Raw genomic sequence first — 19,516 nt, 5'->3', positions numbered from 1 at the left:
GTCCGGTGCGAGAAAAGCGTTTTATTTTGACGCTTTGAAGCTTGGACATATTTTTCACCAAGGCGTTTTTCTTTTGGCACCTCCTCAATCGATGCACTGTAGATTATGAAAAATCAAGAGCATTAGTGCTGAATAATATTTTCTAAAAAAGAAGCCAAGGGCACAGGTGCAACCTTTGCAACTAGGAGCTAATGCTAGCAGAAAATGACATAAAAGCGTAAAAGAAGAAAAGCACGTGCCTTCAAGAAACACGCTTGCCAAGAGCCGAAACGTGTTGTCCTTTAACCTGGAGAGAAACTTGAAGCGGGAGCCTGGAGCCATTGACAGGATGATTGCACACACCACGAGAGATCCGAAAAGAAGCACCCAGACCTGGAGGAATTTTGTAAGATGACGATGGCAGATAATGAGCACAAGCTTTGTCGCACAATGTCGTACAACCTCGATGATAATAAGCTCTTGCTTTGAATTCCTGTCGAACAAAAAAAATTACGGCAGCTTCGCAGTAGTGGTGCCAAGCCTGGTGAAAGAGCGGAGCAAGGTGGCCTTGCTTGTTTCTTTTTATATTTGTATTTATATTTACGTTTATGTCTAGCGTCCTTCATCGCTTTTCTGTTTTCTACCGCAATAGAAAGCGTACCGTCTGAAGTGTCCAAACTTGCAGCGGTTTCTCTGGAAAGTGAGTAGAAATTTTTAAACCAGAATTTTTCGTTGTAGTACTTGCGCGAGAACAAACGGGGACGAAGAAAGGAGACACACGGACAAGCGCAATCTAACAACTGATTTATTTTTGAAAAAAGCGTTTGCTTAAAAGCCCAACATGATCTGCGCGCTTCCGCCAGAGAGCACACATCATCCGCGCATACAACAATCAATGGACCGCAATTCCCGAGATCATCGCGTCCACACACACACACGAAGCACCTACATCGACAAAATGAAAAGGGAACGTCATTAAAGATACGCGGACAGCAGCGAAATCTCCTTATCTAATAAAGCAACAGACGGATGGCTGATGCACTTGTCTTCTAGTCTATTGATCCAAAGCGCCTCAACTATTTCCCTCGCAGTCTTGTTCCGGTGTTTGAACAGAATGCCAGTGCCTCCAGGCTGAGGTATGCAGCCACATTCTTTACAGTGCATGGCCATATGTGTATTAGGGCGACCTTTTAGGCTGGACAAATGCTCCCTTATTCTAGTGTTGCAGCAACGTCCAGTCTGCCCCACGTACGCATGACCACACGTTAAAGGAATGTTATACACCGCATTAGTCGCGCATTCCACAAACTGGTTCTTGCTCGGATGTTTGATATTGCATTCTTTTTTTGTTCGTTCCTTGCATTCGAACATCTTTTTCACCTTGGCACACACCTTTCCTATTTTGTTATGGGCTGAAAACACCACTTTCACTCCGTAGTTTTCGGCTACCTTTTTAAGTCGGTGTGACAGGCCGTGTACATACGGAATAACTGAAACCTTAGAAAATGGTTCATTTTTTCTCAGGTTAGCACCGCTTAAGTCATCTTCCTGTTTTAATTTCTTCATTAGCCTAGTGCATGAAGCCTGGAGAATGGTGTTTGGATACCCGGCTTCCCGCAAGCGAGCAACTTGCTGTAAAAACACGGTGTTCACAGTATGAAAACATGACTTTCTTAACGCTGATGTGAAACAAGACATTACAATACTATTCTTAACAATTTTGGAATGATTAGATGCATAATTCAAAAGCGGCTTCCCCGCTCTAGGCGAGAACTGCCAGCACACATGCCCTGGTTGAAATTCTAACTTGATGTCAAGAAACTGCAATTTGCTGCCTACAGGTACTTCAGACGTAAATGTCAAGCCTTTTCCCCGAGAGCTGAAGGCATCAACCACCCTATTCTTGAACCCTTCCTTGAATGCAAGAATGCAATATCAAACATCCGAGCAAGAACCAGTTTGTGGAATGCGCGACTAATGCGGTGTATAACATTCCTTTAACGTGTGGTCATGCGTACGTGGGGCAGACTGGACGTTGCTGCAACACTAGAATAAGGGAGCATTTGTCCAGCCTAAAAGGTCGCCCTAATACACATATGGCCATGCACTGTAAAGAATGTGGCTGCATACCTCAGCCTGGAGGCACTGGCATTCTGTTCAAACACCGGAACAAGACTGCGAGGGAAATAGTTGAGGCGCTTTGGATCAATAGACTAGAAGACAAGTGCATCAGCCATCCGTCTGTTGCTTTATTAGATAAGGAGATTTCGCTGCTGTCCGCGTATCTTTAATGACGTTCCCTTTTCATTTTGTCGATGTAGGTGCTTCGTGTGTGTGTGTGGACGCGATGATCTCGGGAATTGCGGTCCATTGATTGTTGTATGCGCGGATGATGTGTGCTCTCTGGCGGAAGCGCGCAGATCATGTTGGGCTTTTAAGCAAACGCTTTTTTCAAAAATAAATCAGTTGTTAGATTGCGCTTGTCCGTGTGTCTCCTTTCTTCGTCCCCGTTTGTTCTCGCGCAAGTACTACAATGAATTCGTTCCAACTAGGCCGGCTAGCAGTTTTGCTTCAGAATTTTTCGATCTCCGTTCGGTCTTCTTCTATTGGCGTTAAACATGCCCACAGCACTGGTTGGTGGACGCGATGACGATTGTAGTGCCGGTAAAAGTTAAAACCGAAAGCGCATGTGATTTCTGTAGGATTACTTTATTTTCGCTGAATACTAATGTAAAGAATGTAACAGTCGTTTTCAGCGCACTAGCGGTTAAATGAAGCCTTATTATACGATTACAGAACCCTTGCTTTGCTGTAATCGCAGTCTATGCGTTTATTTTAGCACTGCTGCCGCAATTCAAGTCAAGTTGATTCATCAAAAATACACGATGAATTCACGCCTTCACAGCGCAGCAGATGTGAGACATCCTAACAACAATACAGTGGCACAGTACGACCTGCGCGGAGGGCCGCATGGCGTAGCGCATGAGTTGAAGCAGATCAAAGTGAAGACGGAGCTGCAAGCAGCGCCACCGGGCGCCTTTATGCGTTCGTGAGGAAAAAAAAGCAAAAAAATACTCTCTGACGCAACCGAAAGCTGCCTCAATGCGTAAAATACAGTTTCAAGTTATACATGTTTGCGTTTAAGCAAAATAGGTCTACCTGCGAGGATTTCTTATCCTACCAAGATTGACCACATCGCTGTTGGGTGACGCTAGCGGTCATTCTTTCGCGATTTTCAACATCAAATTAAAAATATAATTCCATTTTTATGGGGCAAAAGCATGCTCGTTGCCGCCGATGTGACGAACGATCTTCCCATTTTTACCACATTCAGAAAATCTTCTCCGAGCGGTAGACAGTCCCTTCATATTTTTCTTTCTTTCTTCCCTCCCTTTCTCTTTTTCTGTTTACTGTATGTTTTTTTTGTACCCGGTGCTTTCTATTTATTTATTTCTCTCTCTATCTATTTGTTTCTCTTTCTCGCTCTTTCTATCTTTATCTCTCTTTCTTTCCTTTCTTTCTCTCTCTCTGCTTCATTCTCTCTTTTTTTCTCGTTCTGTCTTGCTCTGTTTTTTATCTCTTTTTCGTGTATTTTTCTTTCTCTCTCTTCTCACTCTTTCTATGTCTTTCTCTGTCTTTCTATCCTTCTTTCTTTCTCGCTCTCTCACTCTCGCTGCTTCTTTCTCACTCTTTCTTTCTTTGTTTTTTTATTATTTATCTGGTTCTTTCTCTTTCGGTCTTGCTCTGCTTTTTCTATCACTTTTTCGTGTCTGTTTCTTTCACTTTCTTTCTGTGTCTTTCTCTGTCGTCCTATCTGTTTATGTATTTATTTCCTTTAATTTTCTCTAATTTTCTGTTTCTATTTCTTTCAATCTTTCTTTTGCTCTCTCACATGTTTTACGAACTGCACTTCGCCAAGCAGACTTCTCGTTCAACGCTCGCGCCTGCTGTACTCGGTAGTGGGGTTTGCCCAATTCCTGTGGCGCCTACCCACCTGTGGACTTCTGCGGACACCAAAGTTTTTACGGCTGGCTTAAATAGCTCCGCTGTTACAAGCTGAAAACCAAACACCTCTTCAACATAGACGCAGACGCCACTGTGTTGAGCTATCTTTCTATTGAGCAAAGACTGGTAGAAGACACTTCAATAAATCTTGTCGCTGCGTAAGTTCGTGAAGTATATAAAATGGTAGAATATATTAGGCTAATAGTGAAAGCAGACCAAGTCTCTCTCAAGGCGGTCTCTACTATTATCATGGCATTGGGCTACGCATTTTTTTAATGTCACTGGGTGCGTACGCATCCGTCTAAGACGACTGAAAGGCGAAGGTCATCTCTTTCTTCTATGAGTCGATTGTGTCGATCCTTCTCCCAACTACCCACCCTTCCACGCTACCCTGAAGCTTTCTACACCTCACGTGGTGTCGCACTTCCTTCCTATTCAAGCGGTGATGTCATGTAATGACGTTACCATCTGACTTCACGTTATGTGATGGCATAGTGACGTCATGATCACGTCATACATTTTCGCTACCTGGACCTCACGATGACGTCATATGATGTCATTTGTAATGTCGTGGCTTCTTGCACCATTTCAAGTCCACGCCTACGGTCGCTTCTTGCGTTTCATGAGGCATCTAATGCTTTTGCCTTAATAAAGTGTGCAATGGCTATACATATCGTTCATTTTAAGACAAAAAGTAGGGTGTACTTACAAACAGGGAGGAAGGAAGGAAGGAAGGTTAGTGCGCCCCACATTCTGCATTAAGATGAACAAATACCAACTAGCCCATATGGCTGTTTCGCTGCAGTACCGATAGTGTAAGACTTAAACATTTCCAGTACAACCATCGAGGACTGTCCGTACGTATGCACTAGCGCGTAAATTTGAACCAATTGTTTAAACGTTAAAAAGCAGCTGTGAAAGTTCCTGCCATTTTTAATGCATCAGCCCATATTCCGCATGTCAACATACGCTAATCAGTTTAGATGAATGTAGCGAAATTACAGAAGATGTAATTCTTTTTACCTCCTGTTAAGCACAGAGAACGTCCCCTACGATGAGGTCTTCGTCAAGGTGACAGGCAAGACACTTTTGTAGATGTTCGCTTTGTCACCACCAAAATCTCAGTGTTAAGTTATTTCAAATTTTCTGCTGACTACGACTGCTTGGCAGCTCTAGAGTTTCGAATGTATTAACACGGTGAGTGTTGTGCATTGCCTACTTTATACTCTGTGTCAAATCTTTCCGTAATTGATGTGCCTTTCTGGTACAGGACATAGTTTGCAAATAAGAACTTCATATGTAATATCTCAATCGTACACACCTCTGCTCGGAAAACTGAAAATGAACTGGTGATGCTGGTTTGCTGTACTACAGCGTCCTTGCTGAAGCCTCCCACAATGATGAAGTCTTCGTACCACAAAATGTCGCTGGGTTCGCCTACCTCATTCCGCTCGGCAGTTGGGCTGAAGAACATGAAATTGACGTCGCATTCCTGGATGATTCAGAGTGCGCAATTTTAATATACCAAAGTGCGATCATTGCAAAGCTATTTCTATGACATTAGAACAGCTACTGTCACATGCGAATGTTCAGCGAACGGTTTGTTTACAACGTGTCAACGTAAAGACGATATTGAAAGGCGACGACGGTGATGATAATCGCAACTACTTAAATGCGAAGGTAATAGACTCCTCAAACGAAGTTAACAATTTTTTAAGTCTTCAATTACACTGTGTAAGATGGAAGTAGCGGTCATTAAGAGCGAACAAATAAATCATGATACCTTTATATAACGAAACATGACGCGTTTTTGGGCTAATTCCTTGTGTACGTATATTGTTTGTAAGTAGTTATACAATATACGTTTTCTGTAACAATCGCCACTACTTTCTCCTTAGAAGAACGTGGTCGCAGCACGCACTCGACACACGGACAGGAGAAGACATAAATAAGCGCGTGCGTCGAGTGTGCACTGCAACCAGGCTATTATCTAATTATCATCCAGCAAGCCCTGATTGTGACTCTAGTTGATTACTTCTCCGGTCGCTGAGATAGCCCTATAGTGTCTTAAGAAAAAACATGGCTTACGTCTCTGTGAAGTTGACCAAGAAAGCCAGTCCAGGAACCGTTGGGCAGTTTTCTTCCCCATCCGTGAATAGTGGGAAGGCTTGTCCTGTAGCTGTAAGACGAGCGCAGTTCAACACCCTCCCATTTTTTATACAATATTGTGTGCGTAATTATCAGCAAGGTGAGGTATTGGGATACAGACAGGCAGCTAAAGAACTTTATTATTATCCGTAGGCGGCGGTCGACCCCCTTTAGGGATAGTTGGTCTTGCATATTCACATCTTGTAACTGTGGCGCAGTTTAATGAACGTCCGTAATCAGTTATTTACAGAACGAATGGCATTTATTTTTTAGTGCTGCCTGAAGATTGCTGAATAGGCTAAATAATTCACTATGGTATTGAGCGCGAACACGAGACACAGGACAGGCGAGAGAACAAAGACGCATGTCCTGTGTCTCGTGTTCGCGCTTAGTAGAATAATGAATGACTTGTTTCCAACTTGCCCAGCTTCCAACCTTGTCGGGCTGAATAATATCATTTGTGCAGTGTAAGCATAGCCTTGCAACCGGCAGGGAAGTCACTAAACAAAGTTGCCGATTACTGAAAGTGAGGTGTGTTTTAGCAAAACGTAGAAGACATGACGACTACAAGTCGGTCATATCTTACGCTATAAGGCTTGATTACACCATAAGTAAAAGCGTCAAAGCACACCGTGACCCCAAATCCGTGAATACAACGGTCATAATCAGACAGTGTAAAGCAGGGGTCTGAAATTCACCTCAGCTAGGGGGCCACCTTCACGAAATTTAGCCCCACAAGAGCCGGGACGATGAAGATGGTGGGAGCGGGAACGGAGGGGGGGGGGAGGGTGAGTTTCAAAAAAAATTACACCATCTCCCGCTAAAGGGGACCATGAGGCAATGCGAAGCCGGAGCACTTGCACGATCACGTTCCGTTGGCGCTCGTTGGGCATGCTACCGACCTCGGACATGCTACCGACCTCGGATCGTTATTAACGGTGTCATTAATGTTGTAGACGAATGTGAAACGGTTAACGAAGGTCTTTATTGAACAGCGTGTAGTACTTGAGGTGTGCACTTTGCTTTGATGAGGATGGCTTTGTGGTCGCTGAAGTGAACCGTGAGGTTCACTTCAGTGACCACAAAGCCAGTGGGTGCAGTGTGTGGATCTTGAAATTCGCGCTGCGCTCTACCCGCTTAGAGGAGGAGGGTAGCGCTTGCGCCGCGAGAGCAGAAGCGAGAACGCAGGGGAAGCGCAAGCAGGGGCTGGTAGAGAAGTGGAGGGAGTAACGCGCAGCTGTTGGAGAGAGGGAAGAAGGATAGTTGCGCATGTGTACCGCACACGCACCCGAAAGGCCGCCAGGGCTCTGACCGCCCCGAAGAACGCACCACAGCCAGGCAAAGCCGGGAAGGATCAGGCGAGCGCCATGACAGCACTCCCCACTACCCCTCCTTCATCCCTGTCAGGAAAGTCGGCCCAGGAGACAACCGCGGCCATCTCGCCGCCAGCCTCGTAGCAAAGGCACCCAGAGAGCCAGAAACCCTCTCCTCAAAACCCGCTTCTGAAGCCGGCAAGCAGCAGCAACCGGGAGGAATGCTGTACACAGCAGGAGAGAAAATCGGCCGCGTATCTGCGTGCTTCGCTGCAAATGTCGCCGAAAGACGACAAATTAGCGCTGCGTGAGATATGGGCACCACCTGGCAATACGTCGGGAAACATGAGTTTGTGCACATGGCCTCCGAGATGGCGGGGGCGCGGCGGATTTCGCGCCCGCCATCTCGGAGGCCATGTTGTGCAGAGGGCACGGAGGAGGTTCTTTCCTTTCTCCGTGGCAGAGGGCTTTCGTCGGCGTACGTAGCGTGGAATTTTCAGCGCCGCCGCATTTTCAGCGCAGCTTAAGAAACTAGGGTCTTTAGAATTACGCATCTGTATTTTCTATTAAAGGAACACACCATGCACCTAATACTTACCTAGTGATGTTGCGCCTCAGATATGCGTAATGCCTGCTTTTTGATCGGCAATATACACAAGTATGAACCTAGCCACCAGTTCAAGATGGCTGGGCGTTCGGAAAGTGGTTCAGCTTTGGCCGGGTGGCTGAATCGGGGGACAGACAGACCAAAGTTTCTGCGTTTAAGCTCCCCGAGAAAGGCTACCGTCTTTAAAACCCATTCGCTACCCCACAGCAGGAGAGTGAGACAAGCAGCAGCGGCTCCCCCCCCCCCCCCCCCGCCCGTTTGCCTGAGTGCGGGCTAGCACACCGCGGGACATGCCCCGAGCAAGAGAAGCTTCGCATCTAAAAAATATGACATAACGTTCCCATTTGAAAGAACGCCTTTCCCATATCCCCATATATGGGCCATTTCTGAAGGGAATTTGACGTGTTTCTAAAGACATATCGGTATTGATTTCCACAATGACCAAAACCAGGACGCCGATTCTGAAATATAGAGCTTTCGTTCCACGGTGATGTTCCAACTCAGTGACCACATGGGGTACCTCACGAAAAGAAAGAGTGCTTGAGTCCAGTGCCGTTCCTGTAGCTTAGCCGAACAAAGCACTATTAAGCGCTATAGGCAAGAAAGTAAGGCAAGTACTATTTAGCAAAGTTACAAAACATTATTTCATATGAAGCCGCGGGCCGCTAGGCCGCGTGTTTACAGATGACGGGGATTACAGATGATGTTGTTCAGTAACCCACATCGTCACTTGAGAAGAAATGGCAGTTAGTAATGCTTCAAGGTGTTCTGTTTCGAACAAAAGGTCAACGATTCAGAGAACTGTCCACTGTACTAAGCGATAGCTGTATGACGCTGCCTCTGAAAAAGATTCTCGAGACTACTATAATTTTCATATTCGAAATAGTACATGTCCAATGAAGTTAGAGTTTCATGGTGCGATTCATTGCGGAAAAGTGGCTATCTAGCGTTATACCGAGTATCGGTGGCACACGTTCTCTAAGGATACGTGAGACTAGGTTTCATGACATCGGTTGTTACCTTCCGTTAGAACGCTCCTGAGAGTGCCCTAGAAACAAATAATCATGCACGCCCAACCATATATCTTACCATCAGATCAATGGTGTTTCTGCGCCAAAATTCTTTACTGCACCTAGATATCGATCTTGCTAGCCCCTATCAATAAGTTTCCCTCGACAACCACCTGTTGGCGTAAACGCTTTACACTACACATTCACCTGATTAGGTCTTTGTACTTGGACATGGCATAGCAGTTGTATAGTCCATAAATATAGAAGTCGCACAGGTTAAGGTTACAGTGTTCGTCAGAGATAAATAACTGAGAAATGGGTCACTCGTTGCACCGTAGAAAAGTAACCAGAAATGCACACATTGCTGTAGTTTTATGACTTCTTGAGCAACTTTTCACAGAAGCATTCATTAAAACACGTCCCTTGTAAACATGTGTGGTACAATATCTTACCTGATATTGAGCTTCCGCGCCGTATCCCAAAGGACATCGATCAGTGACGTCAGGATTAAGAATGTTCGTATAGTTCCATTTGGGAAAAAATCTGAAACGGGTAGATGCTGTTTTCGATAGAATAGAAAGAAAACACAAATATGACCTTCTTGTCAAATCTCGCAATGCACTTTCCCTATATCTCCATTATAGTTTAGATGTAATGATATTCATAGTTGGCACTTATGAATGCTGGTTTTAGGAACGTGAATTTTAGAGGTGCACAATATTCGAGAATTCTTTCTGAGGCTCATGTAGACGATATACGCCGTGTTTCCCTATACACACCACAACTTTCAACGCGATGGCGTTAAGGAGCCTGTGTTGCTGAAATTCTGGTGTCGGCGTTGGTTGTGAGCGACAAATTGAGATAAATGCAAATAATAAATAATAAAAGTCTTAGGTCGAAGTAGGCATCGAACCCAGCCCTCCTGCATGGTTGCAACGTGTTTAACCATAGAGTCATGCCAGTGGTTGAAACTCCTTCGGAAAAAACCATTACAGTCGTGACGTAAACAATATAATAGCAAAAGACCAGTATGGATTTTGCAAAAACAAATCTGCTGAGTCTGCTCTACTCAGCATCAAAGAATACATTCTAGACAACATTGAAAACAAAATCTATACACTAGGAATATTTCTGGATTTTAGAAAGGCATTCGACAGCATACAACACGATCTTCTTTTACGAAAACTTCCGTATTACGGCATTCGGGTAGCACAGCTCAACTAATACAAAGTTATCTTTCGTCTAGAAAACAATATGCCGTTGTAAATAATACACACTCTCAAGTTGAACACATTAGGTATGGTGTCCCCCAGGGATCGATCCTCGGACCTGTCCTATTCCTGCTGTTCATTAATGATATCGTAAATATCGAGGGACACAAGAAAATAATATTGTACGCTGATGACACAAATGTATTTTTCGCAGGTTCAAACGTATGTGAGCTATATAAAGAAGCTAACGTTTGGATGGAAGAGCTAAATTTATGGTTAAACGCAAATAAACTTCAACTGAATATTGCTAAAACACAGTACATGTTTTTCAAGCCTAAAGGAGTAACTCATATACCATGCACTCCAATTTACTTCCAGAGCACGGAGATTCAGCGCACAAAAACGATAAAATTTCTAGGAGTTCTATTCCAAGAACAACTTTCTTGGTCTCCACACATTGACGCGATAAAAAAACATCGTTCCAGGAGAATCGGCATTTTAAATAGACTGAAATACTACGTCCCAACAAATGTCAACCTACAAATTTACTACGCTCTAGTACATTCACGACTAATATACTGCTCCTTGGTGTGGCTCACAACGACTGCCACAAACCTTAATTCTCTGTTGATATTACAAAAGCGTGCTATACGTGCAATATCTAACACTCCCCTTTGCGAAAGCGCTCGACCATATTTTAAAATGTACAAAGTATTGCCTATGAAACTGTTATACAGACATAAGCTTTGTCTAGAGATATTACACCAGTATAGACTAAATACATCACTATTCTTGGATACATATTATGTGAAACAAACGCCATACGAGCTGAGAAAGAGCTTAATATACAAATATAGATCACGAACGAACTACGGTGACCAACGATTAGCTTTACGAATTCCAGACATATTAAACAAACACCCAACTATACTACATATACTGGAAGATAGAACTTCAGCTAGAGCATTTAAAAAAAATAACAAAAGAGTTTCTAGTTGAACAAAGTGATGCTTTTCTCGATTTTTAAAATTTGTTATTCATTGATGTTTTGTACTCGATACACCTTGTTCATTATTGTCCCTTTGACTGTTGTTTGTTTGTTATACTCTAATTTGTCTTGTAGAGCAACTCGAAATCCTAGTCAAGAAGTTTCTTGTTAATTTATTTGATAAAAAACATGCATTAGTTTGTATTTGCCACCACTCGAATAAGGACTCTGTTTATATTTCTATGCTTTTAGTCACACTTCTGGTAGTTTCTGTTCCACTATGGTACCCGTGTAAGATAACACGTGATATTGTAATTTTCTGCGTACTGTACATACTGTATGTTTCTGCTTTGCTGCCAGGGTGGCACGTCAGGCATTTACTTAGCCTTTAGTCGTGTCCCCCAAGGCAATCGTGTTCAATTTTGCCTTGAATAAAGCAAACCAAACCAAACCAAACCAAACCAAACGTAGAGCAAGAATTCCTGTTAACACATGTAAAATCTCACTGGATCTCTAATACATCCGTATCAGTCGACTTGAAGGCGAGAGCTATCTTCTTTTTCTCTTTTAAGTCGATGTTGTGAACCTCCAGCGCCCCCTTCCGAAAGCTTTTTGCAACTAACCTGGTTTTGCAATGGCTCCAGGATCGGAGGCGTTGTAAGCTTTCTGCACCTCACGATAATATGCACGGCCTCCGGGATCGACCAGCCTTCGAGGCACTGATGTCATGTGATACCGTGACAAAGTTTAGCTATATGTGACGTCATGAGGACGTCATATGATGAAGTAATCACGTGATGATTTTTTGCATCACTCGTGATGACGCCGCCGACGTGGGACGCCGACGCGGGACACCGGTCAATTTTCGCGGCCTTCGCCTTAATGTTGCGTGGCAGAAGCGCAGACTTTCTCCAGGCGTAACATCATGTGAAGTGCGCTACGAATGGGGTATTTATTGCTTCCCAACCATTACAAAAGGGCTTAGCCACAATTCACGGTCATCAACAGCCACAGCATGAACAATGTGTACAGTTACATAGGTACGCCTATTGCCTTACAGACTAGCAGTGGGCACTTCTGTTATTCGCAATGTGATCAGTTATGGCTTACTGGACACTTCGCAACCGCACTTGCAGTAGGCATGCATTCTAGGAGTTTCAAATGGCCATTTTTTGCGCACGCACATGTTCCTTTCCTCGTGGCACGATTGAGGCGTCCATTGAGAAGCTAAGCATGGCAAGCGAATGAGAAAACGATGCGAACGTTACACGATCACGCTATCGCGTTCTACTCTTGAAGGCGAAACACAAGCGTGCCCAAGCTTTTTTTATCACATGGGTGCAAGTACGTCGTTAGCCACATTCTGCCTACGCCACCTTTGTTTAATGTTGTAGTAGCGGATGCTAATACTGTGAACAAGGCCACCTTCGGCTGCTGCTTATCCGCCAGACTTATCCAGATGGTTTTGGATCTATGGCATTTCGTTGCTAATGCCGAGGGCATGAGTTTGATAGTCGGTCATGTTGGTCGCATGTGCACTGGTGACAAACACAAACACTTAGATGTAGGTGCACCCTTAATGGTGAAAATTAATCTCGTGTACCCCAATAACGCGTGCCTCACATTCGTATCGTCGCTTTGACATACTAGAATGTATATACAGCCGCAGCTATCGGCAATAAGCCTGTTAATGATGTGAAACATGCCCCGGGAAATGCGAAAGACCGTAAAACTTGCATATAAATTTTCTTCACTTCTCCAAACGCTGCGAGGACTGTTGAACGGTGTGCATGCTAAAACGCAGGACGTGACACCGTTTGAAATGCAGGGAGGCATTTACTTTCGGCCACCGCATTAATTAAAGATTGCTGTCAATCGGCCGCCTCTTTTATTGCCCATTGCTTGGGACTGTCAGGCTTCCTTATTTTACATTCTCTGTCTTTCCCTCAACTGCGTTTCAGTAGAGTTTCTTTCTTGTTTTTCGTCGCTCTTGCTAAACATCGCAGAGGTGCCGGCGACTCCTGCTGAAACCATGAGTATATGATCACCAGTGAGGCTTATTTATTTAATGCATATTCTTTCATCTGAACGTTTCCCTATAGCCTTGAAATTATCGTCTTGCCACCTTATTCACGCACGGACTAGGTTTTTTTTCATACCTTCCAGTTTGGCTCATATTATCTCTAAAGAATTGATAGCTCCCATGTTATGACCAAATGAGACAGATTTAATGTGAAATCACCTTTTCTTGCCTTCTCACCGCACATAGACAGCTTGGCTGTACGACCAACTTCACAGAGTGGATTCGTCGTAGATTTGTTAGAGTTATTTTAGTGTGCTCAGTCATAATAAAGTGTGGTACACTGCAGAAATAACAACACCAAATAACTTGAATAGTTATGTCAGCTTTCACTACTCAAATAAATTTTTAAAGCGTTAAAAAAAAAGTTCCACATCATATATTGTTTCATAGCTTGTTTTCTTAAGGTCTCATAAGCTAGGATATTCTACCATTGAAGAGTATCTCGTAGTATGCATATTTTAATTTCTATCAAACAATGTGCCTTGTGCAGCCAATTGATAGATATAAGTGAAACGAACGCGTGATCAATTTACTAAAAGGTGACAGTTTGTGCGAAGTGTTCGAGGTTTTAGGCAATGGTTGCGGTCTGTCTTCGTATTTTGGGGACACAGCGCTCCAATGATATCTACGCTATATATATGCCGATACACATTCCTTGTTTGGAACTCATACCTTGTGACGGAAGGTCAAAGTATGAGAGTACTTCATTAGTGATCCTAGGGGATGAACAGCTTCAGATAACTGCTGGCAAAAGGACACACAGTTTTACGTATGGGCGCTACAGTAATCACTGCAAAAACTCGTGCAGCCAACGAAGAGTCACACTCTATGTAAATGAAAAGAAGCAAAAGTGTATTCTCTTAATAAAGAGACAAAATTCGTACGGACTTTCCCCAATTAGTGTGATTAGAAACAGAATATCTATACGAAGGACTCACTTGCATGGTGTTTATGCGCACTATTGTTGAGCTGTAGTTGGACATATCTGCACTCCCGCTCATGATGGAACGGAAAGCTTTAGACTAGTACGTTGATACTCATAGCTCACGTTCTTAAATGACTGCTTCGACGGAAAGCGCCACTCATTGTATCTCTGTAATACTTATCGCTTGCCTCTTCCTTCATCTTATTAGTAATTCCATAATATTGCGACAAAACATGTTCTCTAATTGGTCGCACTAGCATCGGCGCCAACCGGAAGCTACCTGCTGCTCTGTCAACAGTTACATGGCTCCGAGACTGCGCAAATACGACGATCGAGGGAATGATGTCTGCAAACGTTTGCTATGGGCGCATTGTCAATCCGCGAATAGGAAACATAGACCCTGCGTTTCGTACCGAAGACCGAAATAGGCTTTTCCATTCTGACATAATATAGCTGATGTCGAATAACTCGCACAATTCTCAACGGCGCCTGTTCCAGATTGAAAACAAAATAACTTCGTCGACCTACAGTGGCGTATAGAAATAAACGAGCGTTCGACTGCGACGCAATAAAGTAATTCCGCAACGACGATGAAGACCTCTAAACATTTCTCTTCGCACGAACATTCATTAGCTCTTATTGCATTGCCGTTTCGAAACATTTACGTATACAGAGGTTTTCATAATCCTGTCACAATGAAATATAGCTTAGGGATTGCGTTTAGCGCTGTAGTTTGTTTTTAGTGGTACGTTTCGCAATTGGTACTTTCATGTTCACCTCAGAAAATGAACAACGTTATCGGGTTCAATCTTTTTTTCCGACATCAAGTAAATGAGTTCATTGAAGCATTTCTAATGACGTGCACAAACATTTGTGACGGAAGTGAAAACACTTCTCATCCTCCCGTTTGTGGCGCTTAATTGAAAGGATATCCATGTTGGTTTCTCAGAAAGAGAGCTTCGTAGTTAGAGAAAACTTCGTCCTAGTTTGGTCTGGACCACGTGACCAAAGCCTTTAAGTGTGGTCGCTCTACCAGCTGAGCCATTTAGGAGGCTAGCAGATTCAGCGACCACCCCAAGAAAGCGTTGGTCCCAGGTTTGAATCCTGGACGATAGCCAGTTTTTAAGGCGAAATTTCCTTAGATGTTTCATCAAAAGCAAAAATTGACAGTCTTCCTTCCGCGGCGTCGGCGTCAACATGAGTGATTAAAAAAATTGTCATCACGTGATGACGTCACCAATGACGTCACATAAAAGAGAAACTTGTAACGTCATCATGACGCACACTATGACGCCACAGGATGACATCACATATTCGTCGCTTGGTGAAAGGTATGCGGATCACGGAATGGAATAACGTTATTGAGGTTCTTCAAGGCGTGAACTAGCACGTAGCGGGCCGCTCCCACGTCGGAACAGATGGGCCTAGCGCCTCCGCCCCGTCACGGAGTCCATGCAAAACTACATGACGCGCAGAAAGCTTGCAATGCCTCCGATCCAGGAGGCAATAAAAAGCCGCGTTAGGTGCAGAGAGCTCTCGGTCACGCGAGGGCCAATGCGTCGACTGAGACGAAAAAGAAGATGCATCTCGCCTTCTAGTCGTCTTAGGCGGATACATAAGGGACCTTGCGAGTTTTAGATGCGAAGCAGCTTTTGCTCGGGGCTGTGTCGGTCCTTCCCTCATGCGTCCGCTCCCCCACGCGCGTGCGCCAACTCTCCCCACTCTCTTCGCGTGAGCGCGATGAGGTGGGAGGAGGTGGGGTGGAGAAGGTGGCGGGAGCGCTGCCTCCACTTCGTTTCTCTCTCTCCGCCACAGCTGTGCGCTCGTATATAATGCGGCGCGCGCTCGCTCCCGTGGCGCTCTTCTTTGCAACGGCGCTATAGGCCTCCAACGCTCAAGTTTGCGCAGCGCCGTCCGCCGCCCCAGCGGAGAGAGGGGAAAACTCCGGTAGCTCGGACGGGTCGCTCTTGCTTGGTTTTCCCATCGCGCGCGCGGAGAACGTGCTCCCCGGGGCTTTTATCTCGCATTTTTCACGCTATGGGTGCCGTTCCTTCGTCGTACTCGAAAGCAGGCACGCAGTCCTGCTGCATTGTGAACTGTCACAGAAGTTTAAAAATGTCGAAGAGCCGAAAACTTCCTGTCATGTTCTACCGTTTCCAATGCAAGCAGTACGAGGAGCAGAGGCGTCAAGAGTGGATTATGGCAGTTCGCCGCGATGCTTTCGCGGTCTTGTCACCTTGAAGCAGTTTTTGTCCTACACAGTATTACGAACTATTAACGGGGAGAAACGCGATGATCGTGCTCATTTGAAAGGGAAGTGCGTTTGTGAACCGAAGTTACAACAAATAGACAGCCGCTGTACGTTTCGAGATTGCGCGCTGGCTTTCCGAGTCAACCATTTGTAATGTTACAGCAGCGGAGCATTTGGGCTTATTACACCACAGTTTAAATAACGTACCGTGAGTACTAAGTGTTTAATTCAGCTGATTGCGGTACATTTCCCGTCGCGGCTCCCTGTAAACAGAATTAAGCTGTATGTTTGCACTGAGCGTTTATATTGGCCTTGCATGCGACACGCCATGATTGCTTAGAAGGCTGAAGTGTTGCGCTGCTAAAATCGTGGTCATGGGTTCGATTCACGCATACAGCAGCTGCATTTCGATGGGAGCGAAATGCACTAACACCGGCGTACTTAGATTTACGTACACGTTAAAGAAACCCAGGTGGCCGAAATTAATCCGAATTAATCCACCACGGCGTGCCTCGTATTAATGTCATGCGTTCGGCACGTAATAAAAAGCCTTGCATGCCGCTTTGGAAACGAGCTGAAAAAAGAACCAAGGTGGCAATTAAATTTTCGATGGCTTCGCGAATTCAGATGCGCTTAATATTGGGCACAAATCTCGGCATAATCATAAACATGCGCGATCCCAGTGGGTATTGTATAGTAATACAGGGGCGTAGCCAGAAATTTTTTCGGGGGGCGGGGGAGGGGGGTCCAACCATACTTTATGTATCTTTGTGCGTGCGTTTGTATGTGTGCGTGTACATATACGCAAGCAAATTTGAAAATTTTCGGGGAGGGTTTGAACCCCCCCCCCCCTTGGCTACGCCCCTGTATAGTATGATGCTGACCAAGCGAGCTGTCGAAACAACCAAAGCGACATTCGAATAAGCGAACACGGTGCGTGATCAGGCGTCGATATTATTCGAAATGAAACACGCCTCTGCAAGAAGCATGCATCTCGAAGTGAGCATGAAATATTTATTTATTTTTTGTTTGCGTATATCCTTATGCTGTCAAAGGGAGCTCTAAAAAAAATCCAAGGCGACATTAAACTTGCGATCCGACGTTGTTATCATTCGATGCAAACCTCGGCAAAAGTGAAACTCCCACGAAACTGAACACTGCGCATTGCGATGCAGCCAGTGACTCAACAGGGCAGATGTAAATCTATGCTCTTCACACTGGGCTCATAATAAATTTAAAGCCGCACGACAAACTTGGCATCCAAGCAATTGAAAAGTTATCAATAGAAAACGCACGCGAAAGCGTGCTGGATGTTTGCTGACAGCTCCGAGTATACACGACTGCCGCAACGAATGTGCGTTTTACCGGTAACATAATTACAAAACTCGCGCAGTCACCTCCCTACTCATGTCAAAGAAATGTGCCCGTTCAGCATCTGCACGCACGTAGCGCTCGCACAAACAGCATCGCCCTTGACGACCTGCTCAGTCCCGAAAAGGTGGTCGATCAACCGTCCTCCTCTGGTAAGATTCCCACCGTTAAAATGTTTTTTTCCATCTCTGGGATCTTTCTAAACCTTCAGAGCAAGCGACACGTGAAGCTGCACGTGCACGGCGAGCAGAGAACAGCGCGTGCAGGGTGCCTCAACGTGCGGAGACAGCGCAGTCAAAAGGCTGGTGTGGGGACAGGAGCGACCGGTTTTCGCAAGAAAGGCGGCGAAACGCGTGCGACGCAGCGCCCCCTGGCCGAGCTTGGGAGGCCTATGGACGCTCGCGAAGCTGAACGTAAACGGCAACGCCGGCAATCGTTGCACTCTCCTACGCAACGGCGCCATGAACGCTTGCGAACCTGAACGTAAACGGCAACGCCGGCAAGCGAATCTCGAAGCGGCGAAGCAACGCGAAGCCGAAGCGCAACAGAAACGAGCTTGGGGGGGGGGGAGGAGTAACGTAAGCGGTGCACAACACCTACACAACACCACACACAAATGAAACATACACAGAAGCATACAAATGAAACAACAATGAAAACACAAGTGAACACCCAGCGCTCTTCACATCCCCACATGGTTCCCTTTATTGGGAGATGGTGCAATTTTTTTTCTCACCTGCTAAGCTTGTACTTCCCTACGGATGGACTTAAACGTTTTTTTTTCTTTTGTTTTCTGCCTACTTCCACCTGGCGGGCTTCCTCAGAAGTGATTTGATATGTTGAGGGTCTGCGTTCTTGCCCTCGTAAAAGTTGGCTGAACTCCTGTTTAGCCTGGATGCTCAACAAGTTCAAATAGGCCCAAATGCGTAATGATGTAAAAAAAAAAGTCACAGTTTCTCCGTAAGGGCGAAGCAATGAATGCGATAGCAAGAAACTAATGCTATACGAGGTGAGGCTCGCCAATGGATACTCTCAGTTTGAGCAGCGCTCCTGTTGCAAAGGCGGCCGAAGCAGCGAAGGAAACTGGCGTGCTTCAAGTGTCGAGTTGTGACACTCGATAGTTCGCGCTCATCTTCTGTTTGTTCGTTTAGCGGCGTCCCTTGAGCTCGAGTGACTTTCGTACGCCCCGTAACATGAGCGCGGATATCACGGTGAAAGCTCGCAACATCCCTCTTCCCCTCACCACGAGAAAACCGCGCGAGCAGACAGCGGCAGGGCAAGGTTCTCCCTGCGCAAAAATAAGATGAAGCGAGCGAGCTCGCCGACGACTTTTAAATGCACCCGTCGCGCTCCTCGCGCCATCTCGCTGGTAATGAAGAAACGCTTATAAGCGCCTGCCGTCTGTGAGTCCTGCCAGCGGTAAAGGGTGTGTATATAACGCTCGCCGTTAGCTACCTCAAGGATCTGCGCTTCCTGGCGTAGTAGTTAGCATCACGCGCTGCGGAATGAGAGGTCGATGGTTCGATTACTCAGAGAAGTGTCGTTGCCATATTTATCGCTGCATGTTTTCTAGCTTCAACGTGAACGGCTACATGTTGCTAGAGAATCCCTTAAAATCTGAAGCT

General features: G+C 45.2%; 1 long non-coding RNA gene across 1 annotated transcript; it reads right to left on the bottom strand.

The window, feature by feature from the left end:
- Positions 1 to 224: 224 nt before the first annotated feature.
- Positions 225 to 6,166, bottom strand: LOC125758561 (uncharacterized). The gene is made up of 3 exons (XR_007416222.1): positions 6,073 to 6,166; positions 5,306 to 5,476; positions 225 to 372 (listed from the first exon to the last, which is right to left on the bottom strand). It is a non-coding gene; the product is annotated as an uncharacterized LOC125758561 (long non-coding RNA).
- Positions 6,167 to 19,516: the final 13,350 nt, after the last annotated feature.

Source organism: Rhipicephalus sanguineus, chromosome 5, assembly GCF_013339695.2.
Source record: "Rhipicephalus sanguineus isolate Rsan-2018 chromosome 5, BIME_Rsan_1.4, whole genome shotgun sequence".
NCBI classification, from domain to species: domain Eukaryota; kingdom Metazoa; phylum Arthropoda; class Arachnida; order Ixodida; family Ixodidae; genus Rhipicephalus; species Rhipicephalus sanguineus.
The sequence above is the reverse complement of the archived record's forward strand: the minus strand, read 5'-3'. Positions and strand labels throughout refer to the sequence as shown.